Source organism: Astatotilapia calliptera, chromosome 3, assembly GCF_900246225.1.
Source record: "Astatotilapia calliptera chromosome 3, fAstCal1.2, whole genome shotgun sequence".
In the NCBI taxonomy this organism is placed as follows: Eukaryota; Metazoa; Chordata; class Actinopteri; order Cichliformes; family Cichlidae; genus Astatotilapia; species Astatotilapia calliptera.
The window spans coordinates 15,211,126-15,230,941 of NC_039304.1; the positions used below are offsets into that span (position 1 = coordinate 15,211,126).

The 19,816-nt window shown below is 41.8% G+C and overlaps 1 long non-coding RNA gene across 2 annotated transcripts; it reads right to left on the reverse strand.

The window, feature by feature from the left end:
* Positions 1-16,660: 16,660 nt before the first annotated feature.
* Positions 16,661-19,427, reverse strand: LOC113018682 (uncharacterized). 2 transcript variants are annotated; one of them, XR_003271840.1, is made up of 5 exons: positions 19,399-19,427; positions 19,018-19,251; positions 18,800-18,906; positions 16,920-17,124; positions 16,661-16,837 (listed from the first exon to the last, which is right to left on the reverse strand). It is a non-coding gene; the product is annotated as an uncharacterized LOC113018682 (long non-coding RNA). The 2 variants fall into 2 exon arrangements; XR_003271841.1 differs by lacking the exons at positions 18,800-18,906; positions 19,018-19,251; positions 19,399-19,427 and adding an exon at positions 18,482-18,628 and having other exon boundaries at positions 16,920-17,308.
* Between the last annotated feature and the right edge of the window lie 389 nt (positions 19,428-19,816).

Here is a 19,816-nt window from a genome sequence, read left to right on the forward strand (position 1 = left end):
ACAAATGCAACCACAACAAATCTTACAAACACCAACCCAACAAGTACAACAACAGCAACAACAGCAATGCCAACAACAACAACAACAAAGCCAACAACAATAACAACAACGCCAACAACAACAACAACGAAGTCAACAACAACAACAACAACGACAGCAACAATGGCAGTGGTCCGTGGACCAGTTTTTATTCTAGTAGCCGTTTTGGTTACACCCTTTGAAGATGCACTCACTAATACAACCAGTCCACAATTTAAGGCACTTGAGGCACAAGTGGTAGTAATGGTGAGTTAAATACTGAGATGTATTCACAAGTTTTGTTAAAACAACGACATCTGAATTAATTAATTTTCTACTTGTTTGTTTTGCACAGTATAAATTCATCTATAGAGCTCGATATGGTTTACTCTTCAGCCATGTTATTGTCATAGCATTTAGGTAAGATTTTCACTTTTGTTCATTCTTAACAACACTAATCTTATTATCGACAATGACTAAAAATAGTGTTCATTTAGGATATTAAATTTAAAAAAATTTTTTCTTCATTTAGACAAGCTGGGACCAGAACACGAGCATCTAATACTGAAGCAGAAGTGGAAGTTGTGTTTAACAACACGATAACACCTGCAGAAATCCCACAGGCTGCAGATGTTGCAAAAACCTTAGTAGAAGCTGTGTCTAAGCCCAACAACTTCACATTAACTATTAATGCCACATCTGTCGTAGCAACCCAAGTAAACAGTAAGTAAACAGAAGTCACACATGTCACTCCTGAAGGATTCATTTTGAACAAGGCAATACACAGATTCATTTCTCACATCATATACATAATTAATTCATCGCTCCCACCTATCTCCCCTAAACTGTCTTATGGAGATTAGATCATGGCTCTCATCCAATTTTCTCAAACTTAACAGTAATAAAACAGAAGTTTTCCTCGTTGGCATAACCTCTATCTTAATCAAATCTCACAGTCTCTCCAATAATATTGAAAATTCCCCAATCCTTCCTTCCCCGCAGGTAAAGAGTTTGGGTGTCATATTCGACAGTACTCTCTCATTTCAGTCTCACATTAATTACGTAACCCGGTCTGCATACTTTCACTTACGTAACATTAACCGACTTCATCCCTTCCTTACTCCCCATGCTGCTGCCATCCTTGTCCATAGTCTTATTACTTCCCGGATCGATTACTCTCAGATCTCTGTGATCTGCTTCATATCATCACTGTTTCCTGCTCTCTCAGATCTTCATCTGCCACTCCTCTTGTTGTTCCATCTGCTCGTCTTATCACTATGGGGAACAGAGCTTTCAGTCACTCTGGTCTTTGGCTCTGGAACTCACTTCCTTCAGTCTTAAGAAATATAGATTACCTTCTCTTATTTAAGTCACAGTTGAAAACCCACATGTTTAAACCGGCTTACTCGCTTTAATACGTATCTTAATTGCTGTCAAATCTTGTTTTTTCTTTTTATTTGTTGTTTTTTGTATTTTAATTTATTTTAATCTATTTTAATCTACTGTTTTATTGATATATTTTTCTCTTTGTAAGGTGACCTTGGGTTTTAGAAAGGTGCCCTCATATAAAATATATTGTTATTATTATTATTATTATACATAATAATAATAATAACAATATATTTTCTATATTATTATTATTATTATTAATATACAGTCAGCACAGTGGCACGGTGGTTAGCACTGTTGCCGCACAGCAAGAAGGTCCTGAGTTCAATTCCACCATCAGGCCGGGGTCTTTCTGTGTGGAGTTTGCATGTTCTCCCCGTGTTTGTGTGGGTTCCCTCCGGGTACTCCGGCTTCCTCCCACGGTCCAAATACATGCAGCTTGTGGGGATAGGTTAACTGGAAAATCCAAATTTTCACTAGGTGTGAATGTGAGTGCGAATGGTTGTCTGTCTCTGTGTGTTGGCACTGCGACAGACTGGCGACCTGTCCAGGGTGTACCCCACCTCTCGCCCTATGACAGCTGGGATAGGCTCCAGCGCCCCCCGCAACCCTAAAAAGGAGAAGTGGATGGATGGATGGATGGATAGATTATTATACAGTTTTGTTTGTGACATTAAAAACCCATGTAGTTATTTATATAATATTTTTCTCAAAAAACTCAAAGATAACAATTTCATGCGATACACTTTAAATGAGATTTAATATGTATAAAAAACAACAGACCGTTCAGTCAGTGATTTGGGTAAACAATATTTGATAAGATCATATTTAAAACTCATGATGTCTCAGAACTGTTTGTTAAAGCAACACCTTGTTTCCTTTATTGGCATTTACAACAGCTTCAACTACAACTACAGTGAGCACCACAACATCAGTGACTACACCTACAAATGCAACCACAACAAATCTTACAATCACCACATCTGTAACAAATACAACTACAGCTTCAACTACAACTGTGAACCCTACAACCACTACAACTGTAACAACTGCTGAGCCAGTCAAAATACTGGCGGTGAAATTCAGATCTGTTAAAGGGATATTTACGACTGACTTGCTGACTTCATCATCCACAGCGTTTAAACAACGAGCTACACTGATAAGGACAGCAGTAAGTTTGTTTTCTTCAAGTTGAACAATGCCTGTATTCTAATTAATTGCATAATTTTTAGATAAAGTCACATAACAGTATTTCTGTGGCATACCTTAAAAAAGCAAACAAATGATATGCTAGTCCTTTTTCTATCCCTGCGTTCAGGTTAGGGGTGGGTTTTTATAATCGATTTATCGATTAAAATCGATTCTGGCTTGGATAACGTAAAATCGATTCATTAAAATTCTGAATTGATTTTTTAATATAAATTTATTTTGCCCGAAATGCCAGAATCTCAGGTGAAATCTCACAAAATTTCAACAACCACCAAACAGCTAAGACAGTAAATGAGAGCAGGAACACGGATTCTGCACAAAGACTTAAACACACAGCGCGACCCGCGGATCAGAATCAGTTAGATGTCGCCTTTCTCACGGTCGGGGCTGAAAGCCGACAGCTTGCTGATTCTGATCTGTCGGCGCTGATTCTAAAGCTGTTAGTTTGACCGAACCAGCAGCAAAAGAAGATCCATCATCATCATCATGAATTCACTCTTACTTTCACTATTTTGCTTCGACCACGATGCACAGCATGTGTTGATTAATGGTTTTCTTTCATTTCTGATGTACTGCAGAATATTTTTATAAAATCCCAGGCCAGGAAAACCACCTTCATGTTTTTCTGTGTTTTATCTTCAGCTACTTTGACACAAAGGCATCTGCTGTGATGCTCACACCTTTGATAAAGTCTTGCGTGTGTCAGCTTCCTTTTTATAGATACAAAAATATGTAAATGTACTGATCTGAATTATAATATTTCTGTCAAAATTTCCCAGATTCAAATTGAATAGAATCGAATTAAATCGAATTGTGGATCGAATCGATTCGGGACCTTGTGAATCGGAATTGAATCGATTCTAGAAATCAGTGACGATACCCAGCCCTAGTTCAGGTCTCCTTTCTAAAGTCAACAATTTTTCCGTTGTTACTAATATTATACAGACTGAGCTAAAAAAAAAAATCATATACATTATATCCAATAAACAATGTGGAAAAATATTTGCACCATATAACTGAGCTAAAACTCCACAGTAAATACTGCTGGGGTTTCTATTTTTACCAACTGAATGCCATGATTTCTAAGAGATCAAAGAAAAAAGATAAAGCATAAATGTGACCTGTGACATATTCATTATGTGCTAACCATTCAAAAAATGGGCAGCTGGATGAACAGAAAGAAAATATGAAATATTAATTGCACTATGATATTACATAGTGCAAATAACATATCACAAATGACATGGAAGTGAAGGAGCACAAGCCCAAAAAGCAATGCATACATACTTACAGTGTGTTTATTTATATTTCTGCAGCTTGAACCTTTCTACCAGGAAAGATTTCCTTCATTCCGCTTCATCACTGTGACTGCATTCAGGTATATTGTTTATGGTATACGATTTCACAAATATTTAAACTAAATAAAGTTAAAAAAAAGTTTGGGGTTATTTCTTTTGCAGTAATGGGTCCATTGTCAATGACATGGACATTGGATTTGCATTGTCACTGGTCCCTAATGCAAATGAGATTGCGCAAGTTTTGATTGATGCAGCCAAGATAACACCCTTCGACATTGAAACCAGTTCTATATTTGTGAACGGCACACGTAAGATATATTTAATACAATCATGTCAAACATGTTTCTATATTTTAGAACAGTTTCTGAAAGCAATGCATTTTTTTTCTCTTTTTGTCAACATTTACAAAAGTGTCACATGGAGTGAGCCACAAGATCAGTCTCCTCACTGCCTCCTGTATGGTGCTGCTGTCATGGCTTCTGTCAGGCCAGCAATAACATCTGCGCTGATGCTTTTGTGAAATAACTTGAGGAAATGTCTCCTGTGACTGGGTATGAAAAATGATTTTTACAACAGAAAATCCACGAGGAACTTCTGATGAAGAGCACTCATAGTATGATTTAGAAGTAACTAAAGCTAAAATGAACCTTTATGTAATCAATCAGTATAGATTTGAACATAATTTCTGACGAAGGTCATTGGGTGTCAATTTATAATGTAAGAGATAAAGTCATAATATAAGTTAGACATATCAGTGAGACAAAGTTTTTTTTTTTTTTATCCATAAAGCATCTCCTCAGCTTAAGAATCTGACTGTGAAAGAAAAGAAGTGATACTCAACATAGCATCACCTCACCTGGCATACTGGAAATATAAGATGTGTGAAAATATCCTGTATGATTACCAGTCACTTTTACCAGTCAATATTTAAATATATTTGTTGTATGTATCTTATTCTTGTATTGTATGTATTATGTTTGTGTTGTATTGGATAATTCAGATAAAAATCTAAGTCTAAGTGATTCTGATATTTAAAATGATTTAAAATACTATTGTTATTAAAAAATAACATTAATATCACCTTTTTCCTTCTGAAGCAAGTTCTTTTGAAGTCTATCATGATAAACTGAGGAAGCTTCAATTAAAGACTCTTAATTTTTAAACACACTTTAATCCGCTATTCTCTCTCTCTCTCTCTCTCTCTCTCTTTTAAATCAGGAAAAACAAATAGGAAATACTATCATGGGACTTTTAGGTTCCCATCAAAGATTTTTGATACACATATAATTAAATCAAATTCTTAGTTTTACATGTTACTTACATCTTACTTTTTAACCAACATCATTTCTTTTCAGCATTGTCAGTATTTCAGTGAGGGGGTGTGATGTAGCATAACTTAAGCAGCAAGGAAGGTGATAAGTAAATAGAATTAGCAGACAATTGAAGTTCTTTTTAAGCATACTTTATTGCTGGCATCTCCCTTTTACCATAAAACAATCACTCAGGCATGCAAAAATCCCACTGGCTTTATACAAGACTTTGCCCACACCTGACCTCGTTAGTCCCTACCATTGAAACAAAATAGGTCAAACCAAATAATAAAATTCTAAACAAAGAACAGGAATAAAGTCATGCATGAAACTGACAAACTCATTTACTCAACTAAATAGTTTGTAAAGTAAAACACTGCATGCAATATAACTCAAAAGGCTACTTTAAAGAAAACAAACAATACTATACAAAATGAAAAACCCTCCATTTGGTTGCACCCAGTGATGCAATCATTGACCTCATGACCCTATATAAACAGGAAGTAGTGGGCGGCCCTTCCCATACACCTGTCTCACATATAGGACCTGAATGCACAACATGGACACTATGGTAAGTATAACCAAAGCAACATAAAGAAACATAATTTACCAGACATGTGCCTGTAAACAGAAGAAAATTCAGATGATCTGATGGTTAGTAGTGTTTGCTTTAAAACACATGCATGGATGTAAAGGATGTAACTACTGCTACCACAAACAAAACCCGGGATATTGTGTGTTAAGAGAAGTTACACCAGCAATGTCTAAATTAAAGCATTATGGCTGACTGTAAAATAACAGAACACAAAATAACAATATACGCAAGTGACAAATGGCAAATGAATTCTGTCCTAGCCACTTTGTCACAGGGGGCCTGTTTGTTGCGTAACTGGTGTAATTAAATAATAACTCATTGGTAATGGCATATTTATTTACAATTGTATATGACTAATGTTGTGTGTAGAAGTCAGTCAGTGACCTGGTGACATGGCTATGTTGTACACCTCCTGGGACTACCAAGAAGAGATATCCCAACTTACTTTGTAGGACTGTAATATCAACATTAAAATAAATAAATAAATAAATAATAATGATAATAAATAAAATGTCATAAATAATAGGAAAAAAGAAAAAATTAAGGATGAATAAAGAATACACAAAAATAAAAACTGAAAAAATTAGTAATACCATTTCAGCAACCTTCTATGCCACTTTAAATACACATGTCTACATACAGACATATAAATAAACCAACACATGCATTTCTTATATAGAATAGAATAATCCTTTAATTGTCCCACAAGGGGAAATTTGGTTGTAACAGCAGCCAGAAAGACACATATATAACAAACAGTACACAGGACACAGAACAGAAACATACACAATTTTTCTTACATATTTACATTAAGGACAGTGGTTACTATATACAGAGAGTACTGTACAGTTATTAAATAAAAATAACTTCAGATAAGAGGCAAACCAGGTTGTAGTGTGAATCAGTTGATTAAATTATTGCAGTTACAGCGCAGATGCAAACATCTATGATTGTTGGGAGCAGTTTTGATTGTACAGTCTGACAGCTGCAGGGAGGAAGAACCTACAGAAACGCTCCTTCATGCATCTAGGATGTAGCAGTCTGTCACTGAAGGAGCTCTGCAGTTCAGCAACATTTACATGCATGGGGTGGGAGACTCTGTCCATCAGAGATGTTATTTTGGCCAGAGTCCTTCTGTCTCCCACCACCTGCACTGGGTCCAGGGTGCATCCCAGAACAGAGCTGGCCTTCCTGATGAGTTTATCCAACCTCTTCCTCTCAGCTGCCGATAAACTGCTGCTCCAACATACAACACTGTAAAAAATGACGGATGCCACCACAGAGTCATAGAAGGTCTTTAAAAGCGCTCCCTGTACTCCAAATGACCTCAGCCGCCTCAGCAGGTAGAGTCTGCTCTGATCCTTCCTGTAAAGAGCATCAGTGTTGTGGCTCCAGTTCAGTTTATTATTCAGATGAACACCCAGGTTGCCCTTTCTCTTGTCTGGCCAGGCTCAGGAATGGGCCGCGGCTCTCTACTACAATAAATCGGCAGCTTGCAATGACTATGCCCTGTTTGTGGAGGAATTAAAGAAGACGTTTGTTCCCCCGAGCAGCGAAGTGGAAGTGGAGTCACAGCTGCTTCATCTACGCCAGGGCAGCCGACCCGTCTGTCACTTTGCCTCTCAATTCCGCACCCTGGCCGCTAAGCTACAGTGGGGAGACGTTTCTCTGCGCTCTATTTTTCTGGAGGGACTGGCTGACTACATCCGAGACGAGATGACCGGCCGTGAGGCCCCTAAAACCCTGGATGAGGCCGTGGACCTCGCGCTGAAGATTGACCAACGTGTGATGTCGCGGCCTCGCCATACCCCTCGGGCCTCCAAACCCTTCCAGCCTCAGAGGACCACGTCTTCGCGACCTCCTCCCCCCTCTGATGGAGCCACAGCTAGCCCAAGCAGCACATCCAGCGAGGAGCCCATGCAGCTGGGTGGACTCCCCAAAGAGGAGAAAGAGAGACGCTGGCGTGAGGGCCTCTGCGCCTACTGTGGATCAGCTCGACACCGTCGTCCCCAGTGCCCGCTACGGCCGGGAAACGATGACGCCAGGTAGACTGGCCCTTCCCACTCCTCTGACCCCTCTCGTTTTTTGTTACCGGTAACTTTTCACCTGAAACACCAACGGCTCTCATCTGAAGCCCTCCTGGACACCGGAGCCGCTGAGAACTTCATCGATCAGAAACTGGCCTCTCGGCTTCGCATTCCGTTGACTTCCGTCGACCGATTCCTCCCGGTGACCTCAGTAGACGGGCGACCACTCCAACCCTACCCGATCCAGTTCCAGACCCAGCCAGTCCGCATGTCTGTCGGGGATCATCAGGAGGAGATCCGGTTTTTAGTAGTCTCGGCCACTTCCTCTCCTCTCATCCTCGGCTACCCCTGGTTCCGTCAACATGACCCCCACGTCTCCTGGTCTCCCTGCCGGATCCTGGACTGGGGTCCCCAGTGTTCACGCCGCTGCCTTCTCTTCCGGACTGGAAAGGACTCAAAGTCAGAAGAGGCGTCACCCCCGGAGCCCATTGATCTGGATAAGATCCCTCTGGCTTACCACGACCTATCTGAGGTCTTCAGTAAGAGGCGAGCCTCTGCTCTCCCTCCTTATCGCTCCTACGACATGGCCATCGAGCTCCTCCCGGGAGCGGTCCCTCCTCGTGGTCGCCTCTTCTCGCTGTCACCCGCAGAGAACAAAGCCATGGAGGAGTACGTCGCTGAGGCTCTCCAACAGGGCTTCATTCGCCCTTCTACCTCCCCTGCAGCTGCGGGATTCTTCTTTGTCAAGAAGAAAGACGGCGGGCTTCGCCCCTGTATAGACTACCGGGGCTTGAATAAAATCACTGTTAAGAACCGCCATCCTCTTCCTCTGCTATCCACCGCACTCGATTCCCTCTCCCAGGCCTGCATCTTCACCAAACTAGACCTACGCAGCACCTACAATTTGGTGCGGATTAGGGAAGGGGACGAATGGAAGACGGCCTTCATCACCCCTAACGGACACTGGGAGTATCTGGTGATGCCCTTCGGCCTCTGCAACAGCCCTGCTGTCTTCCAACATCTGATCAACGATGTCTTGCGGGACATGCTGGGCCGGTGGGTGTTTGCCTATCTGGATGACATCTTGATTTACTCCCGCACCGAAGTGGACCATATTCGCCATGTGCGGGCCGTGCTGAGCAGGCTGCTCGAGTACCAGCTGTTCTGCAAACTGGAGAAGTGTGCCTTCCATCAGCGGTCCACTACCTTCCTGGGCTTCACCATCTCCTCCAATGGCCTGACCATGGACCCGCAAAAGGTCCAAGCCGTGACCCAGTGGCCTCAGCCCTCCAGCCTTAAGCAGCTACAGAGCTTCCTGGGCTTTGCCAATTTCTATCGGCGCTTTATCCGCAATTTCAGCACCATTGTCGCCCCACTGACATCCCTCACCAAACCAGCTAACCTGCCCAAGCCCTTCTGCCTCCCCCCTGGTGCGAAACAGGCATTCCGAGACCTTATACGCCGGTTTGCTACAGCTCCCGTCCTGCTCCACCCTGATCCTGCCAGAGATTTTGTGGTGGAGGTGGATGCCTCCGATGTTGGCGCTGGCGCCGTCCTCTCTCAACACGGCCCGGATGGGAAACTTCACCCGTGCTGCTATTTCTCGAGGAAATTCTCTGACACGCAGCGACGGTATGGTGTCGGCGACCGAGAACTCCTGGCCATCAAGTGGGCCTTGGAAGAGTGGCGGCATTGGCTCCTGGGAGCGAAAGAACCGTTTCTGATCTGGACTGATCACCAGAACCTGATCCATATTCGTTCTGCCAAGCAGCTCAACCCAAGGCAGGCCCGTTGGGCCTTATTCTTCGAACCTTACAACTTCCACCTCGCCTACCGCCCTGGCTCCAAGAACACCAAGCCAGACGCTCTCTCCAGGCAGTTCGCCCAGGACGGCCTCACATCAGACCCTGGACCTATCCTACCATCTCATTGTTTTGCTGCCCCCCTTCGGTGGCCCTTGGAGGACTCTATCCGGGATGCCCTGACCGCCGAACCGCCTCCGCCTGACACCCCGGCTGGGAGGCTCTATGTACCATCCCGGTGCCGTCAGGAGGCCTTGCTCTGGGCTCACTCCTCCCCGCTCTCTGGTCACCCAGGGCCCGACAGGACCCTCCAGCTCCTCCGTCGTGCCTTCTGGTGGCCCTCCATGACGCGGGACGTCCGTGACTTTGTTTCCGCCTGTGACACCTGTGCTCGGGCCAAGTCCTCCTCCCAGCCATCCGCTGGCGACCTTCGCCCTCTCCCTGTGCCGAGACGTCCCTGGTCCCATGTCGGCCTTGACTTTGTTACCGGCCTCCCATCTGTGGACGGTCTTGACACCATCCTCACCTTTGTGGACCGGTTTTCTAAGGCGGTGCACCTGGTTGCCCTGGCCGGCCTCCCCTCCGCCAAACGGACGGCCGAGCTCCTCCTGGACCATGTCGTCTGGCTTCACGGATTCCCCAAGGACATAGTCTCCGATCGGGGGCCCCAGTTCACCGCCAGGTTCTGGAAAGCCTTTTGCCGCCTGATTGGAGCGTCTCCCAGCCTCTCGTCCGGCTATCACCCTCAGACCAATGGGCAGGTTGAACGGACCAATCAACAGTTGGGGCGCTTCTTACGGTGCTTCGTCTCTGCCCAACCGTCGCTTTGGCCTTGTTACCTGGTGTGGGCTGAGTTGTCTCATAACCTTCACGTCTCTTCCGCCACCGGTCTCTCGCCCTTTGAGGTCTGTCATGGTTTTCATCCTCCTATCTTCAGCCATCAGGAAGCGGAGGTCGACGTGCCTGCTGCTGAACGGATGGTCCGCCGCTGTCGTCAGGCCTGGATCAAGGCGCGGGCTCTATAAACCCTATAAACCTTGAGTGGGCAAACAATAGAAATTAAACTCTTTAAATAAAAAATAAATTGTTTTAAAGACGGAGACTCTACAGTAGGCAGCGGTAGCATCTCTTCCACAATATAGGCTGCAATCATGTTTTTAAGCTCCCCTTCAGACGCTTTCTGTGCTGCTGAAGTAAAATCAGGTTTTGCCTGCTTAGCAGGAGTTGCCGCGGTGTTATCCATGGATGATGAACAAGGATCACTCAGAAGTGTTCGTCTATGCTCTCATGTCAGGCGCTTCAGTAGATTACTCATGCTATTAACAGCAGCCGATAGTTTTTTCTCCCCAGGACATAGGTTACATATTACTGTAATATTCTTGTCTGCTTGTTTCAGAAAAGTGAAGACACGGGAATATGTCCATTTCATAAAACAGCCACTCGCTTCATCCGAGTCCGACATCTTTCGAATACGACTATGCAGCAAACTGGCGCAAAATGACGTGCACCTGCACTACAGCGATGTTAAAGCGGCAGAGTTTACTTCTAGGTTTAGAAGACAAATTATTGAAATTAAATAATGATATTCAGTGAGTTTAATTATTTTACAATGTAACGCAAGTACATTGTAAGTAACTGTAATGAAAATACCTAAAAATGAATAGTAATTAGTTACTCTACTTTTTCAGTGGAAAAGTAATTTAATTACAGTAACGCACTACTTAGTAATGCATTACACCCAACACTGATTATCTGACAACAGATAATGAAAGTGTCATTAACCATAGTTTTTGGAAAGCTTATTTCCACTTCAACAAACACACCCTGAATACTGGCAGAACTTTTGAATGAAGGAATCACTGAAACAGACTTGTCTGACAAAGTGAAGCTGGCTAAGAGATCTCAAAAAGCAACACATCATGCCACTATCTAAAAAAACACCTGTGAAACAAAGTCACTGCCATCTGTCAGTATGGAAAGGGTTACAAAGCCAGTTCTCAGGCTTTGGGCTTCGACGGCCGTTTAGGACGGAAGTGAGTGGCTGTGAAATTGGACAGCCTTCTACCCTTCGTTCAAGTCTGCCCTTACTTCGGGTCGCTGTTTTTCCGGTTGCTATCGCCACAGCGTGAAAACTTTAAAATGGACCCAGAAATGTCGCTCCATTTTTTTTTGTACATTTTTAATTCTCATGGAGCTAGTAAAAGGTAATCATCGTCGCTGGCATGTTTTGTACCTTAGACTCATCAGAGACAATCTTATCCAGGTAAAATACGTTTCTTTAATCTACACGCATTAAGGAATTACTTAGCTACACTCAACAAAAATATAAACGCAAGACCTTTGTTACTGCTCCCATTCCCCATGGGATGGACGTAGAGACCTAAAATTCATTCCAGATACACAATATAACCATCCCTCCCAAACAGTGGTCACAAATCAGTCCAAATGTGTGGTAGTGGGCACATCTGCTATATTGAGACAATCCATCCCACCTCACAGGTGTGCCACATCAGGATGCTGATCTGACATCATGAGTAGTGCACAGGTGTACCTCAGACTGCCCACAACAAAAGGCCACCCTGGAATGTGCAGTTTTTTGCGCTATTGGGGGTCTGGGGACCCAGAACCGGTCAGTATCTGGTGTGACCACCATTTGCCTCATGCAGTGCAACACATCGTCGCATGGAGTCTATCAGATTGTCAATTGTGGCCTGTGGAATGTTGGTCCACTCCACTTCAATGGCTGTGCGAGGTTGTTGGATATTTGTGGGAACTGGTACACGCTGTCGTATACACCGGTCAAGCACATCCCGAACATGCTCAATGGGTGACATGTCCGGTGAGTATGCTGGCCATGCAAGAACTGGGACATTCTCAGCTGCCATCTGCCCTGAACAATGTGAACCATGATTCATCCGTGAAGCGCACACCTCTCCAACGTGCCAGACGCCATCGAATGTGAGCATTTGCCCACACAAGTCTGTTACGGCGACGAGCTGGAGTCAGGTCAAGACCCCGATGAGGACGACGGGCATGCAGTTGAGCGTCCCTGAGACGGTTTCTGACAGTTTGTGCAGAAATTGTTTGGTTGTGCAAACCAATTGTTCCAGCAGCTGTCTGGGTGGCTGGTCTCAGACGATCTTGGAGGTGAACCTGCTGGATGTGGAGGTCCTGGGCTGGTGTGGTTACACGAGGTCTGCGGTTGTGAGGCGGGTTGGATGTGCTGCCATATTCTCTGAAACGCCTGTGGAGACGGCTTATGGTTGAGAAATGAACATTCAATGCACGGGCGACAGATCTGGTTGACATTCCTGCTGTCAGCATGCCAATTGCACGCTCCCTCATTGCTTGTGGCATCTGTGGCATTTTGCTGTGAGACAAAACTGCACATTCCAGGGTGGCCTTTTGTTGTGGGCAGTCTGAGGTACACCTGTGCACTACTCATGATGTCAGATCAGCATCCTGATGTGGCACACCTGTGAGGTGGGATGGATTATCTCAATATAGCAGATGTGCCCACTACCACACATTTGGACTGATTTGTGACCACTGTTTGGGAGGGATGGTTATATTGTGTATCTGGAATGAATTTTAGGTCTCTACGTCCATCCCATGGGGAATGGGAGCAGTAACAAAGGTCTTGCGTTTATATTTTTGTTGAGTGTAGTTTCATGGATAATTTCAGTGACTGAATTATTGCCGGTCATTCGTACACATGTACTGTATTATATAAAAAATATAAACTAAATGTCTTTGAAACTTATAGAATCTAATCTTGTGGTTTCTTTTTTTTTTACATAGCATTTTATCAAACTGTTGTCTGTTACTGAGTTAGAGTATTATACTAATCTTAGTGGTGTGGCAGCCGACGATTGAGCCAGCACTGCAAAACTTGTGGATGGGCGATTCAGTGAACAGTGGGAGGAAGCATCCTATAGCTCTCTTTGCAGTGTGATTCTCCACTCCCTGACCAGAAAAGACAAACCGCATGCACATGCGCTACCCCATCCACGTCTATGGGGTTTTACAACCTTAGAACATCTATAATAATTGTAAAAAATATAGCTAGCTACTTTGCAGATTTCACTTATCGCGGGTTATTTTTTAGAATGTAACTCCTGCAATAAATGAGGGACCACTGTAAACACAATAAATACAACAAAAATATTTTAATTTGTAATTAAAGTAATTTTTAGGAATTGTTAGGTGATGGCATCATTAAAGATTAAAAGTCAAATCTGAGACCTGGAGCCCCTTGCATAAGAATTGCTGCTGGAGGAATTTCCCTCAGTCCAGTTGCAAACATATGGACAGATTTCCACTTTTTTCTGAGGATGGAAAAGGAGGAAAAAAAAGTTATTTCTAATGAGAATAAACTGAAAAAAAGTCCCATTACACTATGCTGACATAAATATACACATTACTACAGTTTCAACCAAATTTAATACCTTCTACGGAAAGCAGGTAGTCTTGCCAGTGGCTTAGTACTCTCGACTGACGCCTGGTGCTGCCAGGTGGATGGAAGATGTTTTCTAGAACATCAGCTGTCAGCCTGGTCTTGGTGTAGCACATGGATGAGAAGAAGAGTGAAGGATGCTGTTCCAGGGCGTTAACAAAATCCAGTGTTGCTAGAGCTTGTCTGAAACTACAAAACAGTATCATTTTTAAATAATTGATTCATGTTATTTCTCAAGGTTGTGGTGCCTTACCTACAGCATAATCTGCATCTCAACAAGCAAGCAGAGTTAACATGTGTTACGGATTCAAATATTGGGGATGGATACAAGAGGAAAAACCAAAAGAACAACACTGGGCCGGTGTTCTGACAAACCATCCTACTTTGGCAAAACGTCCTACCCGTAGGATAATTTTACGGTGTCCCCTGACAAACAGTCCTACTTTGGCAAACCGTCCTACCAGTAGGATAATTTTACGCTGCCATATGACAAACTGCCCTACTTTGGCAAAATGTCCTACTGTATGTAATTTATGCACATTTCTGCTGCCAAACAATAATTCCAGCACAAATTTAAGTAGATATGACTGTTTGCCACTTAACTTTGCCCATCAGAGTATGTTTGTAGCTGATATTCATAAAGGCAGTTCGGTTTGACACTTCTTTTTACCCATTAAAGTGTGCTTGTAGGTCACATTCACAAAGGTAGCATGTTTTGGCACGCAATTCTTCCTGTCAGAATTATGCTTCTTGCTCTTATTAACAAAGGTAGCATGTTTTGGCACGTAATTCTTCCCGTCAGAATTATGCTTCTTGCTCTTATTAACAAAGGTAGCATGTTTTGGCACGCAATTCTTCCTGTCAGAATTATGCTTCTTGCTCTTATTAACAAAGGTAGCATGTTTTGGCACGTAATTCTTCCCGTCAGAATTATGCTTCTTGCTCTTCTTAACAAAGGTAGCATGTTTTGGCACGTAATTCTTCCCATCAGAATTATGCTTCTAGTTTATAATAACAACAGTAGCATGGTTTGGCACTTGTTTGTAGAAGCAGTCTGCATGCCAAGGTGCTTAAGTTATACAGCTGTCACCACTGAAGTGATTGGAACACCTGACTATATAAACTATGACAATGAACTCACTCCATTATAGTTACAGTATATATTTACTGAATATATTTACAGATACATATATTTGACATTTATAGATCCAACAGAACACAGGGAGAAAGAACTGAAAAAGAAACAGTGTACAAATTATGCACATTTGTCGCACAGGTACTTGACCAGGCTGCTGTCATATTGAGCACATCCAAAATCTACCCATCTGGAACAAAACTCGCACTGCACCTGAAGAGGGAGAAGGGGGGGGGGGGGTGTAAGTGTGTTAACCAACATTATGAATTTGATGAGAAAATTATTACTACAGTGGCTTGCAAAAGTATTCGGCCCCTGTGAACTTTTCCACATTTTGTCAGATTGCATTCACAAACATGAATCAATTTTATTGGAATTCCACGTGAAAGACCAATGTCTCTACCAGTCTCTAGCTGGTAGAGACATACCCTAAAAGACTGGCAGCTGTAATTGCAGATAAAGGTGGTTCTACAAAATATTGACTCAGGGGGCTGAATAATTACACACACCCCACTTTTCAGTTATTCATTTGTAAAAATTGTTTGGAATCATGTATGATTGTTGTTCCACTTCTCACGTGTACACCACTTTGTATTGGTCTTTCACGTGGAATTCCAATTAAAATTGATTTGTGTTTGTGGCTGTAATGTGACAAAATGTGGAAAAGTTCAAGGGGGCCGAATACTATTGCAAGCCACTGTATATTGCATTTGTGGTTTATTTGTTTTACCATTTCAATCATACTGGACTCAGGATCGGCTTCCAGCATGGAACAAACCACACAGTAGTCATCAGCATTACCTAGAAACACACTGACATTCAACCTAACAGTTTTAAACAAAACTGAAAGTGCTATTGCAATACAAAAGCACATGACTCAACTTACTTTGTTGTTCTAGCAGTCCGCAAGCAATTTCAGTGCGGTGCAGCCCAATGGCTTCTGGAGTGGTCAGCACCCTAGTAACCTCTCCACTCAGAAGGTAGTGTTCAGCAAACTGTAAAATATGCTACAGTAATTGCAATTGATTAACTTAATTCTAGTTAAATACATTAAATACAATTGGTTATTAAATACCTTCAACACTAAAACTCCACAACTGCTGGAGTCCATGTGCTTGTTGTGTGGCAGAGTCTCCATTTTCCAATCCACTCAGGACTCTTCCTTTCCTTTCATCTTCAGAAAATTCCTAATAAAAACAAAACAAGTTTTTAAAATTTAGCCAGCATTTTGCTCTAAATAAAAAGAAAAAAAACCCCACAACCTAAAACAGATAATTAATGAATGATGAATACCTCCAGTTACGCATAACTTTCCTTTCATAACAACCTTCATTTCCAAGAGGGTCTAACAGCAGTATAGATTGTGAGGAGATTTTGACAACCTAAAATTAAAATTGTATTTAGTAGAATATGCGTATTACACTCACTTAAGTAAACATAATCAATTGTAAGCATTTTCAAAATAAGAATATGCTGCTAAAAAGAACAGTAAAACAAAAAAGAGAAAAAACACATGAGGTGTGAACATGTACCACAAGGATCCAGTGTGCACCAGAGTTCAGTAGGCACAACCAAATGTCCTCAGCCGGAAACAACATCTGTGGAATATTTTTACGTTTATAAAGGTTTAGATTTATTTACATAACATACACTATATAACCAATATAACCTCTACATTACCTTGCTGACACATTTAAACTTCCCAGAAAACAGAGAGGTTGCAACAACGCAAGACAACTGATACACGGGTTTCTGAAAAATGCAAGATTTTTTTTTTTTTTAAAAAGATTACAAAATTGTATAAAATACCTTTGTGAAATAACCGGCATACGTTCTTACTTGCCTTTTGTTTCCTAATGAGGCAGTGCAGGTATGCATCAATGACCTGTTTGGATTAAAAGAAGATTATTTTTACAGACCACCACTAGGACCAAAAATGATTATTTCACTTACCTCATCAGAAAGCCACCCACTGTCCTCCAGTGTGCGAAAAGAAGAGTCATACAATTTGTATGGCCCAACGACTGCCTCCACACGCCCGGTGTCTTTTGCAGCCCAAAGCCACTTCACTAAAAAACAAAATATGATAAGTTTCTTTAGTAATAACAGTTGCCATTTGAAAATCACGGTCAATGGCCAACGGGCGACAAGCAGACAAGGGCCAACGGGCCACAAGCAGACAAGGGCCAACGGGCCAACAACATAAACATGCCAGAGGGGAGTAGCTTTATGTAAATCAGAAATTAGCCAAAATTGGACCAACAGGTCAAAATTAGCAAGAGGGGAGAAAAAAATAAAACATTCTATCCATTTGACTAGCCAAACAGGCAACAATTGACCAACCGGTCAGAATGAGATTTTTAGCTATGCCACCTTTTTCTTGCGTGCTGGGTTTCTGGGGGGTCACTGGTACAAGCTCTTCTGGTGCTTGGACTGATTTTACCTGAGCTATTTTTGGTGCAAACTGAATGACAGAGGATCTGTTATTTTGCAGCGCTTCATGTTGATGCTGAGGACTGCAAGGCCACATCTCAGAAGATGGGCTACTCTCAACAGATTCAGTTGGAGTTGAGACTTGGACAGGGTGGCTTCTTCTATAGGGTTTAATGTGGTCAATACTGTATAGACTTTTTAAAGTATTTCCCTCAGCGTTTTTCAGTCTAACACATTTTCCACTGAAGTCATCAATTGTGTAGGGACCTGAAAAATCCGGTTCAAGTCTTCCTCCTTTTCGCCCACGTTTCCTCATATTTAGAAGCAGAATTTGATCCCCTACATTGTACACAACATTTTTGTACTTTTTCAGGGCCCGCTTGGCGTATGCAACCTTTTGCTTGTCTTGTGACTTCGCAATGTTTTCTTGTGCAGTTTCTTTAACTGCATGTTGTGCTTCACTTTCAGACTGTACATAGTCACTGTACCTTTTGTCGTCTGGCAGATCTGTCAGTGCGTCCCAGGGTGGCTGTGGCTACAATGTAGCTTGCCATCACCAGTGTGTGAATGTGTGTGTGAATGGGTGGATGACTGGATATGTAAAGCGCTTTGGGGTCCTTAGGGACTAGTAAAGCGCTATATAAATACAGGCCATTTACCATTTACCAATGATGTTGGAAATCTAAAATTTTGTAGATATTAGCAATTAAAACAAGATGATATCATATTCATAAAGACATTACTGGGTTTTTTTCTTAAATGGTTTCAATTCTTAGTTCTAACATAGAAAGAATTTGACAAACACTCACCGGCACTTGAGCAGGCACTTCTGATGGAAATACTGCCTCTCTTCCATACATCAGAAAAAAAGGTGTGTATTTTGTTGTGGTATGTACTTTTGACCGAAGTGAAAACAGGGTGGGCTCTAGATACAGATCCCAGTTATTCTGCTGTTCATTCACCAGTTTTCGGAGGGCTCTAAATGCAGGCATAGAAATATGTAAACACAGTAAGTAAGACAGAAAGTTTAATTAGAAGTAAAGAAATTAATAAATTATTAAGTAACAATTAAGTTTGAATAACATAAGTAATGTTATTAAAAACTGATAGATAAAAATTAGGCATACCTTTTTATGTTGTCATTGGTCTTTTCATCTAGACCATTGGTCTGTGGATGGTATGGTGCTGTGACACTTCTTTCAATTTGCAATAACTTGCAAAGATCAGAGTTGAGCTTCAACAGATAAGGACAAGGTTATACTTCTTATACAAGCACACAAGAAAAAATCTTTGACCCCAGTGAAGTAAAGTTAACAAATGTAACTGAAAATTATTTAACACTTACTTCATTCACAAACTCTCTGCCTTGGTCTGACAAAATCCTTTTGGGGCAGCCATGTCTATATATAATGGAGCACAAGTGCTGGGCTACCTCAGATGCAGATTTCGTTTTTAATGGGAAAGCTTCAACCCATTTTGAAAAGTAGTCAGTTGCAGTAAGTATATACTGGAAGCCGCTTGAAGTTTTAGGAAGAGGTCCAGTAAGATCTATACCAATAAGTTCCCACACTTCAGACACCTATCAAGGACAAATTAATAATTTGAATAACAATTTGTATAATGTACACATTAACATTGATGGTTAAAATTAGTTGGCAAACCCTCCTGCCTTTATGAATATGAGCTACAAGCATAGTTTGATGGGTAAACGGGGCATAATATTTACCTGAATACACTGCAACGGTTGCACAGCAGTTAGTGGTTTCCCAACTTTTTGACACTGGTCACATTCCAGAATCTTTAAGGTAAAAATATTTATGGAGTTCACGTAAATGTTCAACATTCTCATTTGTAAAAAACAAAAACACTTAATGACATATTCTCTAATGAACAAACTATTTAGCAACAATAGTTTGTGTGCGCGTCTTCAAATCTCTGCCAGGCCTACAGGTTCACTACAATATCACTAATTGACCATATTTATTTATATTTTGCAAGTGTACAGTTTCTCTTTTAACTGATATCAAAAAATTTGCTTATTTTAAACACTATTTAACAACAGTACAAACAGTTAATACATACCCATGTTTTAATGTCAACTGTCATACCAAACCAGTAAAATCTGGAACACACTGCATTTAGCG